General features: G+C 44.8%; 1 long non-coding RNA gene across 2 annotated transcripts in view; it reads left to right on the forward strand.

Moving 5' to 3' along the window:
* Positions 1-373: 373 nt before the first annotated feature.
* Positions 374-13919, forward strand: part of LOC130357813 (uncharacterized) — a 53295-nt gene continuing 39749 nt past the window's right edge. For both annotated transcript variants that reach the window (XR_008889283.1, XR_008889284.1), the window contains exon 1: positions 374-462. This is a non-coding gene — a long non-coding RNA (uncharacterized LOC130357813). The remainder of the gene's footprint in view (positions 463-13919) is intronic.

The following is a 13919-nucleotide window of genomic DNA, read 5'->3' on the forward strand; positions in this document are numbered from 1 at the left end:
GCGTAGCTATAGAGGTCACAATGGTCGCTATCGCGACCGGGCCCCTTAGCCAGGGGGGCCCACAGGGCCCCCCTGCCACATTAACATGATGGATGCGCTGCCATCATGTTAATAAATCAATATGACAGCCACGGCTACCAGACCTGTCCGTTCGGCAGTAGCAGAGTCTGTATGGGGACCTGGGGACAGTGCGGTGGCATCAGGACCTGGAATAGCTGGGGACAGCATTAAGTGAGTGGAGGAGGAGGGGCCCTGCCCCTCTCCTTCCGTAGTGTAGCCTGACCGCCCGCTTATTTGCCCGCCCGCTCGCACGCTTGTTCCTCCGTCCGGCCACCCGCTCGCTCACCCACCCACCCGGCCGCCGTCCGCCCGGCCACCCGCCCGGCCACCCGCTCATCCGCCCGGCCATTCAGTGTGGAGCTTTCCCTTCCCTCCAGCAAGCCGACCCCGCTATCCTGCCAGGTATGACTTAAAACACTGCTCAATATAAATGTACGGCGCCGTTCATTTACGGCATGGCTATGAAGTTAGTGCCGGAGCTCCTGCACTCACTTCATAGTAGTTGCACAAAGTGACTTCCTCAGACACCTTAAGCCAGTGGTTTCCAACCATGGTGCATTCAGCTGTTGTAATACTACAACTCTCAGCATGCCTGGACAGACAAAGGTTGTTTGGGCATGCTGGGAGTTGTAGTTTTGCAACAGCATCCTGGTTGGAAAACTTTGGCTTACAGTAAATGTTAACTTTTAGAATTTTTTTTTTTTATATAATGTTTTATTATCATAAAACATTTTGTAATGATTAACATTAGTGTAGGGGCACACATAACAGATCCGCAGTGTATTTTACTCTGTGGATCTGCCAATGACCCGAACCTATAGGGTGCCTCCAGCTGTTTTCCACCCTGTGTGCTACTTGCAGCAGCAATTCGCCGTTACGAGCAGCCACACAGGGACCTGCGAGTTGCCGCAGGCACATTCTGTGTACTCACGGACATCGCGGAGCGGCTCATAGCGGCAGATTGCTGCTGCAAGCAGGACATGGGGAAAACAGCTGGAGGCACACTATAGGGTCAGGTCATTGACGGATCAGCATCGTAACATACACTGCTGATCCATTACGTGTGACCCTACCCTAAGGGTACGTTCACACGTGTATTTTCTGCTGCAGATCTGCTTCTGCAGATTTTGCTACCCATTGAAGTCAATGGGTAGCAAAATCTGCAGAAGCAGATCTGCAGCAGAAAATACACACGTGACCGTTCCCTAAAGCAGTGGCGTACCTAAAGTATGGCGAACCCGGGCCCTGCCAGGAGCACACACCTGGTGGGGGCACAGGTCACCAAAGCGCAGGGGGGCCCCAAGGCATTTTTTTGCCTCAGGGCCCTGTGGTTTCTAGCTATGCTCCTGAGGATCAGTCATCATCACAGTGAAAAATAACTCCTTGCCAACTCCTAAAATCCCTGGTCAATAACCATTTTCCAGTACTCTAGTATCTATGCTTGTAATATTTGAACTCCAGGCTCTATTTGTACTCCAGGCTCTAAGTGAATTCCATATTTCAACTTTCCCCAGTCATAAAGCTTTCAAAAAAATCCCTTTCTGTGTTGGTTTGGGATCATTCTTTTTGTAGATGTGGAGGATATCCCCTTATTATAGTTTTGGGGTGTCCACAGATATCTCTGAGGTCCCATACACTTGTAACTTCTCTTTGCTTGGCAAGCCAATCCTGAGCCTCTGCTGGGTACCTATCTGTAAGCACATGTCCACAAAACTTCTCCAGCTTTAGTCACTGCTCAGTTCCTTTCCTTGTGCAGTCCTCCATCTTCTGGACAATGTATGTAATTGCAGGATAATACAGAACAATAATACCAGGGGGTTACCTGGTTATTGTAAGTATGAGAGATATCAGGTCAATCCTGAGCTGCCTTTATTGTTATACTAACTTTAATTCTGGTAATATCTCTAAAAACTGTTGATTACCCTTTTTATTTTTTACTTGCCTGCCTTCACACTTGCACAGCTCTTTTATGTTTTTGCATTGTGGCTGGGCACATTATTCTGCATTATTCTGCTGAAAGAGGCCACTGATATTACAAAATGCTGTTACCATTAAAAGAATGTACTTAGTACCACATGAATGTCAGGACACAAGATTTCCCAATAGAACATTGTCCATTGTACCACATTACCTCCTAGAGCTTGCATTCTCCCCATAGTGCATGCTGATGGTATATTCTTCCCAGATAAGTGACGCAGAAGCACCTGGCCTTCCGCTTGATGCAAATCTTTTGTAAATTATTTGCAAGTGCCTGATGAAAAATCCAGTGTGGGTTATAAACTGGTTGCACCTTCAAAAATTTTTATAAGACCTGAAATAAAAGTTTGTCTGTAATCTAGACTTATTGATTCCATCTGGAGAAACACCTTTTGGTAAGCAGTCGTCCAACCCCCTTGAAAATCATCGTAAGTATTTTTGGCAACTCCGCTGCTGTGTCTCTGCTCCTGTCACAGCCACTCCTACCTCATTATCTGTTTATAAAAGATGGCTGCACCATTGTATGAAGAAGAAGTTTTTGCCTTCTGCCTTTTGTTTCAACCCTGTTTCTCATACTGTAGATCATAAACTCTTGTGAGTAGGGCCCTCACTCCTCTTGTTTTATTTGTTACCTAGTGTATAAATTCTGTAATGTTGGTTTATTGTGTATAAATATACAGCCACTATACACATGAATGTTATTGTAATGATTATTAATAATAACAATAATAATACTATTATTAATAATAATCATATCACCTATTATTTCAGGTGTCCACACCTACCCCACCTTACCTAAGAAAAGGTTCCATTTGAGGATTTGTTTTAAAGCGTACCTGTCAGAATCCCCCCCCCAAAAAAAAAAAAACTGTTATATGTTGCTCAGTACCTCACCCTTATCATGTACATCTAATCTTGATGTGTATATGACCTATATTTCTCTAAGTACCTTTATTCACTTGCCATCATTGATCAGTGAGGTTTCTGGACATCTCCTCACTCTGATGACTTCTCCCCCTCCCTTACGCTGCTCTGACTCACAGAGGGCCAGTTCTGGACCTGACTACAGCCATGTCAATCACTCATGGTGTCCATGACATGTCCATGACCACTGGACACTGCAGGACTGGTATGTGTCCCAGAAGGCAGGGGGACTCCTTGTGGACACTTTTTTGACTGGCTTTTTCAGTATGAAATACTGAAAATTTTCTGATGAAAGCTTTTGCAAAACAAATTGCTTTTGCATGCTTTATAACATATCAAATGTTATTATGATTATTAACCTGTGCTGCCCACCCTGACCTGTTTGTCTGTTTCTGACAATTCAACTTCACTGCCAGCCCCAGACCCTGGTCTGTACCTGAACTTGTCCCTGCCCGATCCTCCAAGGCTTCAGACCAATGTGTCTTGGTTTGTTGGACCAACTGCTCCCCTCACTGGGACTAATCTCTGAGGCAGGGACCTTTTAGCCATTTGCAGTGAAATCTAGATCCTTATATGAGGGTTTAAGGGTAAAAACCAGGTGGGATACTTAGACAATGTCCTCAAGAGCATATCAAAGCCAAACCAGATTAGTGGTACAGCAGGTCCACACCTGTTTCTCATTATAGCAGCTATACATCCCTATACTCACCGATCTGTGATGCACTGTGTTTGGAGACCTTTTGTTCATAGTCAGCTTTAGCTTTCACAGCAATATATGCAACAGTGACTCTTCTGTAGAATTGGACCAAATGAACTAGCTTTGGTTCCCCACCTGCAACAGGATGGTTCCCCAGATCATCACACCAGGGGCAGTGTCTTGCTCCAAGGCAGGATTGAAGCACTTACCACCAGGTTTCCATACCCCCACATAGAACCTGTAGGATTTGCCGCTACAGTTCCAGTCCATATTAATGCAGTTTCCGCATCCACATTACCACTGCAAACCAATGTGGCAGGACACATAAATGGTTCAGTGATACCAAATTTCCTTCTGCTAAGTGCCTAGATATCGTCCAGGCAGAGACAGGTGTGTGTAATATATGCGTCTAGATTCCTGACAGTGAAAAAAGCAGAGCTCCTAACAGCTTGATTAATATGTCCTACATAGCTGCCAATTTTATGACTATCTTGCTTCTCTCAGTCTAATGATGCTCCCTTCTCAAAGTCTGTCAACTGGAAAAGATGTTATCCTGTGTGTCGTAGAGACATTCTTAGCAGTCATGGATCTCTCACATAGACATACACTACCCAAAAGTACTCTATGAGAGCCTTTTTTAAAGGATAGTTGGGGAAGCAATTTTATGCTCCTTTGTGACAGTGTCTAATCAGACCACACCTGTAATGATTTTCATATCTGCCTGAGACAATCTGCATGCCAAGTTTTGCAGCAATCCAACATTTCTATCTGGGTGCATTTTTTTGTTGTTGTTGTCAATGAGTGTATTTTCTTTTATTACCTTGTAGCAACTAATATAGTGTTATTATCTAAAGTTAACAGATCACCTATTATAGCGGTGGTTTCTTAAGCTGTTACAGAACTTTACAGCCTGAGCAGCAGCCCTGTCCCTCCTCCCTTTCCCTAGTGTCAACTTGGAACTGCAGTCATGTGAAGGAGATTGATAGAGTACAGTAAGTTGAGAGAGACAGAAGCTGCAGAGACTACAAAAAGACTACACAAGAGCTTATTGTCAGGGCTGTATTTGCTGCTACTGGCTGACCAGTGCCTAGGGTGGCACCATACACTAATCCCAACCTGCTGCTATGGTCCTGGAGGTTCCTTTCCTAGGTTACATACTGACCTCTCAAGCCTTTCGCAGGGATTTTGCGAAGGTCCAAGCTAGAGATGAATGAACTTTTGAAAAATTCGATTTGGCCGAATTTATTCATGATGAATCTGTATTAGAAACTGCCATTTTTGGGCTACAGAGAGCCTCAATAGGGGTGTAGAACAGTTTGCTTTGTTCTGACATGCATAGGGAGTGTGCTGTGTCAATGAAATAATACTGTTGTTCAGTCTGACATGCAGATTACATGCCACACTATTAGAATCACTGCGGCAGAGCATCTGAATGTGGCAGCAGGGAGACCATATGGCGTCAAAATTTAAGTGAGTAAATAGATTTTTTAATGTCATTTTTATTTAATTGAATTTGGCTTTAAAGAGAGTAAATAGTTTTTTTAATGTAATTTTTATTTACTTTAATTTGAAAGTATTGAGCTGGCGTTTTGCTGCGAGGTGAGCTACCACCTGTTCCAGCCCATGCCTCTCACCGCCCCTGCCCCTTCCACTGTCTTACTCTTTTGTGGGACTGCAAATGTTTCATTTAATCAGTAATGGTTAATTGTGATCGCTCCAACCTGTTTCATTGGATTCTTGTGGTAATTCCACAGCTACTATATGAGGTCAATGACCATAGGGCCTCAGTCTTGAAAAGATTAAATCAAATTTTTTTAATTGAAATTTAAGATTTTGAAATGGAAATGTAAGTTTACACTCCCAAGTTTTAATATCCTGGGCCCCGGAGTGGGGTTACAGAGTACCAAATTTAACAAGGAGTCACATGTCCCAAGGCGGCACAATGACAGAGTCTGGAGGTTGCATCAGTATGAGGAAACCATATAGTGACTGAATGGCACAGCCTGGATTTGGCAGCAGCATGAGTAGAACATATAGTAGCTGAATGGCACAGCCTGGAGTTTGTGGCAGCATGAGGAGACCATGTAGTGTCTGAATGGCACAGCCTGGAGGTGGATGAAGCATGAAGAGACCATATAGTGGCTGAATGGCACAGCCTGGAGTTGGCTGAAGCATAAGGAGACCACATAGTGCCTGAATGGCACAGCCTGGAGGAGGCTGAAGCATGAAAAGACCATATAGTGGCTGAATGGCACAGCCTGGAGTTGGCTGAAGCATGAGGAGACCATATAGTGGCTTAATGGCACAGCCTGGAGTTGGCAGCAGCATGAGTAGAACATATAGTGGCTGAATGGCACAGCCTGGAGTTTGTGGCAGGATGAGGAGATAATATAGTGTTTTAATGGCACAGCCTGGAGGTGGTTGAAGCATGAGGAGACCATATAGTGGCTGAATGGCACAGCCTGGAGTTGGCTGAAGCATGAGGAGACCATATAGTGTCTGAATGGCACAGCCTGGAGGTGGTGAAGCATGAGGAGGCCATATAGTGGCTGAATGGCACAGCCTGGAGGTGGATGAAGCATGAGGAGACCATATAGTGGCCGAATGGCACAGCCTGGAGTTGGCTGAAGCATGAGGAGACCATATAGTCACACTATACTTAGAGTAACACTTGCCAAGAAGGGAATTAATAGTTCAAGAGTAGGGCCTTACAGGGGAATTTTTTTACCCACACCTGTTACAATGGACCATGCGTTGTTCCCTTCCACCTTTTAGAGTTCTTTGCATCGCATAAATACTTGGTGGTATTGGTGGCACGTGGTGTTTTTTGCACACCTTTCCTTTTGTTTGATTTAAAAAAAAGTTGGGTCCATATATTTTATCCTAAGAAAAGGTAAGTTTTACGTAATGCATATCCTCAATACTTACTTGTGGTCTAATGCAGAGGAATTTCTGAAACTAGGGACCAGCACCTTCATTATGTTTTGCAGTATCCATGGCAGCGCAATGAGAGAGCCTGGAGGTGGTAGCATCAGCATGAGGAGACCATAGATCAGAACAATTAGAGAGCCCGGAGGTGGCAGCATCAGCATGAGGAGACCATATGGCGGCACAATGACAGAGCGTGGAGGTGGTAGCATTAGCATGACAAGACCATAGAGCAGAATGAGAGAGCCTGGAGGTGGCAGCATCAACATGAGGAGACCATATGGCGGCACAATGACAGTGCCTGGAGGTGGTAGCATCAGCCTGAGGAGACCATATGGTGGCACAATGACAGAGCGTGGAGGCGGTAGCATCAGCATGAGGAGACCATAGAGCAGCACAATGAGAGAGCCTGGAGGTGGCAGCATCAGCATGAGGAGACCATATGGCGGCACAATGACAGAGCGTGGAGGTGGTAGCATCAGCAGGACAAGACCATAGAGCACAATGACAGAGCCTGGAGGTGGTAGCAGCAGCATGAGGGCCATGCCAACTGAAGGTTGAGTCTGAGGATCCCACCGACTGTTGACTGGGGGTTTCGAATGTCACTTGGGATGAAGTGGATGACTGAGTGAACCAACTAATCACGGCCTTTTCCCATGGTTTATAGTTGGAAATAAGGAGAGGTTCCTGTGTGGGGCTGCCCTTTTTAGGACGAGTAACATTTGCCAAGAAGGGAATTAATAGCAGCACAATGAGAGAGCCTGGAGGTGGAAACGTCAGCATGAGGAGACCATTGATCAGCACAATTAGAGAGCCTGGAGGTGGCAGCATCAGCATGAGGAGACCATAGAGCAGCACAATTAGAGAGCCTGGAGGTGGTAGCATCAGCATGAGGAGACCATATGGCGGCACAATGACAGTGCCTGGAGGTGGTAGCAACAGCATGAGAAGACCATATGGTGGCACAATGACAGAGTGTGGAGGCGGTCGCATCCGCTTGAGGAGACCATAGAGCAGAGCAATGAGAGAGCCTGGAGGTGGCAGCATCAGCATGAGGAGACCATAGAGCAGCCCAATCAGAGAGCCCTGAGGTGGCAGCATCAGCAGGAGGAGACCATATGGCGGCACAATGATAGAGCATGGAGGTGGTAGCATAAGCATGAGGAGACCATAGAGAAGCACAATGACAGAGCCTGGAGGTGGCAGCAGCAGCATGAGGGCCATGCCAACTGAGGGTTGAGTCTGATGAAACCACCGACTGTTGACTTGGGGTGTTGGATGTCACTTGGGATGAAGTGGATGACCCATCAATCACGGTTTCTGGGTTGCTGGTCGAGACACGACTGCTAGCTGACAACGGGAGCTCAGACCTCTCGCTGCGACTCCAGCTGCCACACGCCCCTAATCTGCTGCAACCTGTGTCTACCCTGATGAATTTAGGCCTCTGCCAGTCCTCTGTACATGTCCTGGCACTACTCTGCCGGACATACTTATTGTGTATATGAGGGGAGTACAATATGCTTCACTACGCTTAAAACAATATTTGTCTAGAAAAGCAGCAGGTGTGTACTATTGGCTGTCCTTTCACAGGATCTAGGCCCTTGACAGATTAACAGGAACAAAATAGTACACTACTTATATGTACGTATGTAGCATGCACTTATGAGGGCAAAGAAATGCGCTACAGTACGCTTAAAAATGCATATTTTTGCATAACACCAGCAGTACACAACAGTATGTACTAAACCCAAAATTGCACTCTCTAAAAGACTATTAGGAATGGACTGCTGGGTATGTATTATATCGTCTACAGACTAATATAACCAGCAGACCATTTGTTGTGGAACAAAGAGGGCAGAAAAATGCGCTACAGTACGCTTAAAAAACGTATTGGAGTAAAACACCAGCCGGTGATTACTTTTGCCTGGACTTTCACAGAATCTAGGCCCTTGACAGATTAACCGGTTCAAAATAGTACACTCCTTAGATGTAGGTATGTGGTATCCACTTTTGAGGGCAAAAAAATGCGCTACTGTACGCTTAAAAACATTTATTTTTAGTAAAACACCAGCCGGTGACTACTTTTCCCTGGCCTTTCACAGTATCTAGACCCTTGACAGTTGAACAGGTACAAAATAGTACACTACTTAGATGTAGGTATGTGGTATGCACTTATGAGGGCAGAAAAATGCGCTAGAGTAGGATTAAAAAATGTATTGGAGTAAAACACCAGCCGGTAATTACTTTTGCCTGGACTTTCACAGTATCTAGGCACTTGACAGAAGACTCTATAATGCAGGACGGTGAAAAACACAAAGAAATCCTTTTAAAAATAAAAGGGTCCCTCAGCAGGCACGACAGCATGAAAGACCCCATTTGCTCAAGGTTGGATGCCGAGCTACTCATGTCTCGTTCCTCGTCCTCAGTGATGTCAGGGAAGGTATCATCTTCTTCCCCCCAGCCACGTTCAACACCACGGGAACCAGATAGGTGACAATGAGCACCCTGGGATGCCTGTTGTGGTTGGTCTTCCTCCTCCTCTTCAAAGCCACATTCCTCCTCTGACTCCTCTTCCTCACAATCCTCTTCCAGCATTGCCGCAGGTCCAGCAAGCGATGCTGATAAGGCTGTTTCTGGTGGTGATGGTGACCACAACTCTTCCTCTTCACGCTCATCTACTGCCTGATCCAGCACTCTTCGCAAGGCACGCTCCAGGAGGAAAACAAATGGTATGATGTCGCTGATGGTGCCTTTGGTGCGACTGACTAGGTTTGTCACCTCCTCAAAAGGACGCATGAGCCTACAGGCATTGCGCATGAGCGTCCAGTATTCCCTGCTCCGCAGATGATGTCCTAGCACCCCGGTCATACAAATATTCGTTAACTGCTTTTTCTTGTTGGAGCAGGCGGTCGAAGATTAGGAGAGTTGAATTCCAACTTGTTGGGCTGTCGCAAATCAAGCGTCTCACTGGCATGATGGACAGAGATGTCAGCAGAGAGTACCAGAAAAATTAGGCATGCACACATGGCTGAAAAATGTGGTATTATTGCAGTCGCTGCTGTAGCAGAGGCCAGAAAAATTGCAGCAGCAGAAAAAGTGCAGCACCAGAGGCCAGAAAAATTAGGCATGTACACATAGCTGAAAAATTTAGTATTGTAGCAGCAGCCAGAAAAATTTCTGTTTGTTTCCCAGCCAGAAAGTGCCCTAAAACATTGCGGCTTGAACCATAGTTGGTGGCGGATAAGTCATGCAAGTCATCCTTGGTCGCCACCTTACCCAGATGGAACGTGATTGGTCGGATTCTTCAAAAAAGAGTTGCCGCCGATGCCTCTTGGAATCCTCCAAAGAGGAAATACATGTCCCATCCCTGATTGGTCACCACCCGGACCTTCCCAGCAGCGATTGGTCGAATTCTTAAAAAAAGATTTGCCTAGGAATCCCCCAAAGAGGAATCATACGTCTTTAACCTTGTCGCCGCCCGGACCTGCCCAGCAGCGATTGGCTGAAAGATTTGAAAGACATCCTGCCGCCACCAGCGGCAAAGACTTGCAACCTGAACTCATACGTCCCCTCTCTGATTGGCTCACTCGACATCCCTAACAGCCAATCGGAGTTAAGCTTACCATCCCCATGCCCATGTTTGTTTGACATCCCCTCACCGACTTTTTCCTATGACAGCGTAACTGTACACAGCCATGTACGGCACGTTCCTTATTGGTCGCCCCCATACCATCCAGCAGCGAGTGACCAATCAGCTTCAAGAGGCCCGTCTTCATTCAAAATCCACCGCGGCAACCCTGCACAGCGTCACCAGGTTTACCCAATGCACAGTGTAGGTGATATACCTGCCCTGACCATGCTTTGCAGACCAGGTATCAGTGGTCAGATGGACCCTTGCCCCAACACTGTGTGCCAGACATGCCATTACTTCCTGTTGCACAATTGAGTACCGGTTGGGGATTGCCTTTTGTGCAAAGAAATCTTGGCCGGGTACCTTCCACTGCGGTGTCCCAATAGCTAAAAAAATTTTTTTAGCTATTTTTATTTTAATTTTTTTTTTTTATTTGTTTTTTTTTTTAATTCATTTTTTAAAAGCTGGCGGGCTATGAGTTCAAACAAGCCAGCCGTCAGACGCCGGGCTAGGGGGTGACCTTGTGACATTGGCATCTTACGCTCAAACATGTCCTTGACAGATGTAGACGTAGAGTAGACGCTGTAGGCCTGACACACGCTTGCAGACAACTAACTGCTATTCAATCTATTACAGTCAAAAATTTTTTTTTTTTGTTAAATTTACACAACTGTCACACCACATATGATTTGCACTAGTGTGACAATGAGCCCAGCAGGCCCAAAAACTCCCAAGTGTGAAGTGAACTAACTGATTTTATTTCACAGCCAAAAAAAGGAATTTTTTTTCCAAATTTACATTACGGTCACACCACATATGATTTGCACTAGTGTGACAATGAGCCCAGCAGGCCCCAAAACTCCCAAGTTTGAAGTGAACTGACTGATTTTATTTCACAGCCAAAAAAGGGAATTTTTTTCAAATTTACATTACGGTCACACCACATATGATTTGCACTAGTGTGACAATGAGCCCAGCAGGCCCCAAAACTCCCAAGTTTGAAGTGAACTGACTGATTTTATTTCACAGCCAAAAAAGGGAATTTTTTTTCAAATTTACATTACGGTCACACCACATATGATTTGCACTAGTGTGACAATGAGCCCAGCAGGCCCAAAAACTCCCAAGTGTGAAGTGAACTGACTGATTTTATTTCACAGCCAAAAAAGGTATATATTTTTTTCCAAATTTACACTATGATTGGTCACCCCAAAGATGATTTGCACTAGTGTGACAATGAGCACTAAGGGCCAAAAGACTCCCAAGTGTAAAGTGAAGTGACTGATTTTATTTCACAGACAAAAAAGGAATTTTTTTTGCACAAGTGTCACACTAAATGTGATTTGCACTAGGGTGCCACAATTTGCCCTGCAGGCAAAAAAACTGGCAACTGTGACGTGAACTGACAGTGACTGGTTTTATTTAACAGCCAAAAAAGGTATTTTTTTTAATTTGCACAACTGTCACACCAAATATGATTTGCACTAGTGTAACAATGAGCAAAAAAGCTTGACAGCGGAGTTCCCCTTTTAAGCAGTGGTCCCCAACCAGGGTGGCTCCAGCTGTTGCAAAACACACGGACTGATATATTTCAGCCCTTTGAATACTGTAGTAGTTAGTTGCTTTAAAGAAAAAAAGCTTGCCAGCGGAGTTCCATTTTTAAGCAGTGGTCCCCAACCAGGGTGCCTCCAGCTGTTGCAAAACACACGGACTGATATCTTTCAGCCCTTTGAATACTGTAGTAGTTAGTTGCTCGAAGGAACTTAGGTTTTATTCTGGAGTACCCCTTTTAACCAGCGGTTCCCTCCCAACCAGGGTGCCTCTAGCTGTTGCAAGACACACAGACTGATATTTGAGCCCTAAAAAGGGCTTTTTTTTGGGTGCTGTCGTTAAAGCAGATGTTACACTAGTGCTTTAGGAGTAAACTGGACCCTGAATACACCAGCTAGCAGCAACCTAGCTATCGCTTTCCCTATACAGCAGGAGCAGCTTCTCTGACCCTCCACTTCCTAAGCCTGCAGCATGCTGAATGAGGGTAAAATGGAGTCTGAGCAAGAGGTAGGAGTGTCTGGAAGGGAGTGACTGCTGCTGATTGGCTGTAATGTGTCTGCTGACTCTGACTCACAGGGTCAAAGTTTACCGCAATGTTAAAGTATAGGAGGCGGATCGAACTTCACATATGTTTGCCCGGCGAGGCGAACGCGAACATGCTAAATTTGCCGGGAATTGTTCGCCGGCAAACAATTCCCTACATCTCTAATTAACAGGTACAAAATAGTACACTAATTAGATGTGGGTATGTGGTATGTACTTATAAGGGCATAAAAATGCACTACAGTACTACACAACAGTGCTGTAGCACATAAAAGCTGTGTACTAAACCCAAAATTGCACTCTGTCAAAGACTATTAGGAATGGACTGCTAGGTTTTATACTGTCTACAGACTACAGGGTGGGCCATTTATATGGATACACCTTCATAAAATGGGAATGGTTGGTGATAATAACTTCCTGTTTGTGGCACAATAGTATATATGAAGGGGGAAACTTTTCAAGATGGATGGTGACCATGGCGGCCATTTTGAAGTTGGCCATTTTGAATCCAACTTTTGTTTTTTCAATAGGAAGATGGTCATGTGACACATCAAACTTATTGGGAATTTCACAAGAAAAACAATGATGTGCTTGGTTTTAACGTAACTTTATTCTTTCATGAGTTATTTGCAAGTTTCTTACCACTTATAAAATTTGTTCAATGTGCTGCCCATTGTGTTGGATTGTCAATGCAACCCTCTTCTCCCACTCTTCACACACTGATAGCAACACCGCAGGAGAATTTCTAGCACAGGCTTCCAGTATCCGTAGTTTCAGGTGCTGCACATCTTGTATATTCACAGCATAGACAATTGCCTTCAGCTGAGGTTGTAAATCAAGCGAGGTCAAGAGTGGATCGGATTCCACGTAATGATTTATTTAAAACCAAAAATAAAAAGAGGAAAAATAATAGGTGCGTCTTCTCATTTCAGAATTCCCCTATGAACCACAAAATCAAACAGGCGATATTAAACAACTGGTTCATGTTAGAAAGAGATGAGGACCTCAAAGAGGTCACAGAGAATCGGCCGATAATAACTTACAAACAAAATAAAACCCTGCAGAACTATATCAAAAGAAAGCAAGAATATAAATCGGACACCACCAATTGGTTAAGAGATGCAAGGCCAAAAGGCAACTATGCCTGCGGTTCTTGCTCCTTTTGCCAATACAATAGCAAAAGTGACATTATTAAATTAGGTGAGCATACCATCAAAGTTAACCAGTTTATTACCTGTAGATCTACATATACGGTGTATTCTCTTACCTGTGGCTGCAGTTTTTACTATATAGAGAAAACCATCAGACCCCTTTTTCACCTAGTTCGAGAACATCTTCGATCACTACGCACAGGTTCAGGGGCACCGAGATTTATGAAACATATGACAGAATGTCATGGTGGTCGCCCCGAGACACTTAAATTTGCTGCTATAGAAAGGGTAGAAGCTCCTGTGAGATTTAGTGACAAAGACTTGCAACTATTGCAGAAGGAGGCTTATTGGATTCTACGTTTAAATGCGACAGGCCCGTTAGGTCTCAATGACCGAAACGAAATGGGCGTCTCTTTCTAGTTTTTTTCTGTATTGGCACAGTTTATATCCTTTAAGC

Source organism: Hyla sarda, chromosome 2 (assembly GCF_029499605.1).
Source record: "Hyla sarda isolate aHylSar1 chromosome 2, aHylSar1.hap1, whole genome shotgun sequence".
Lineage (NCBI taxonomy): Eukaryota > Metazoa > Chordata > Amphibia > Anura > Hylidae > Hyla > Hyla sarda.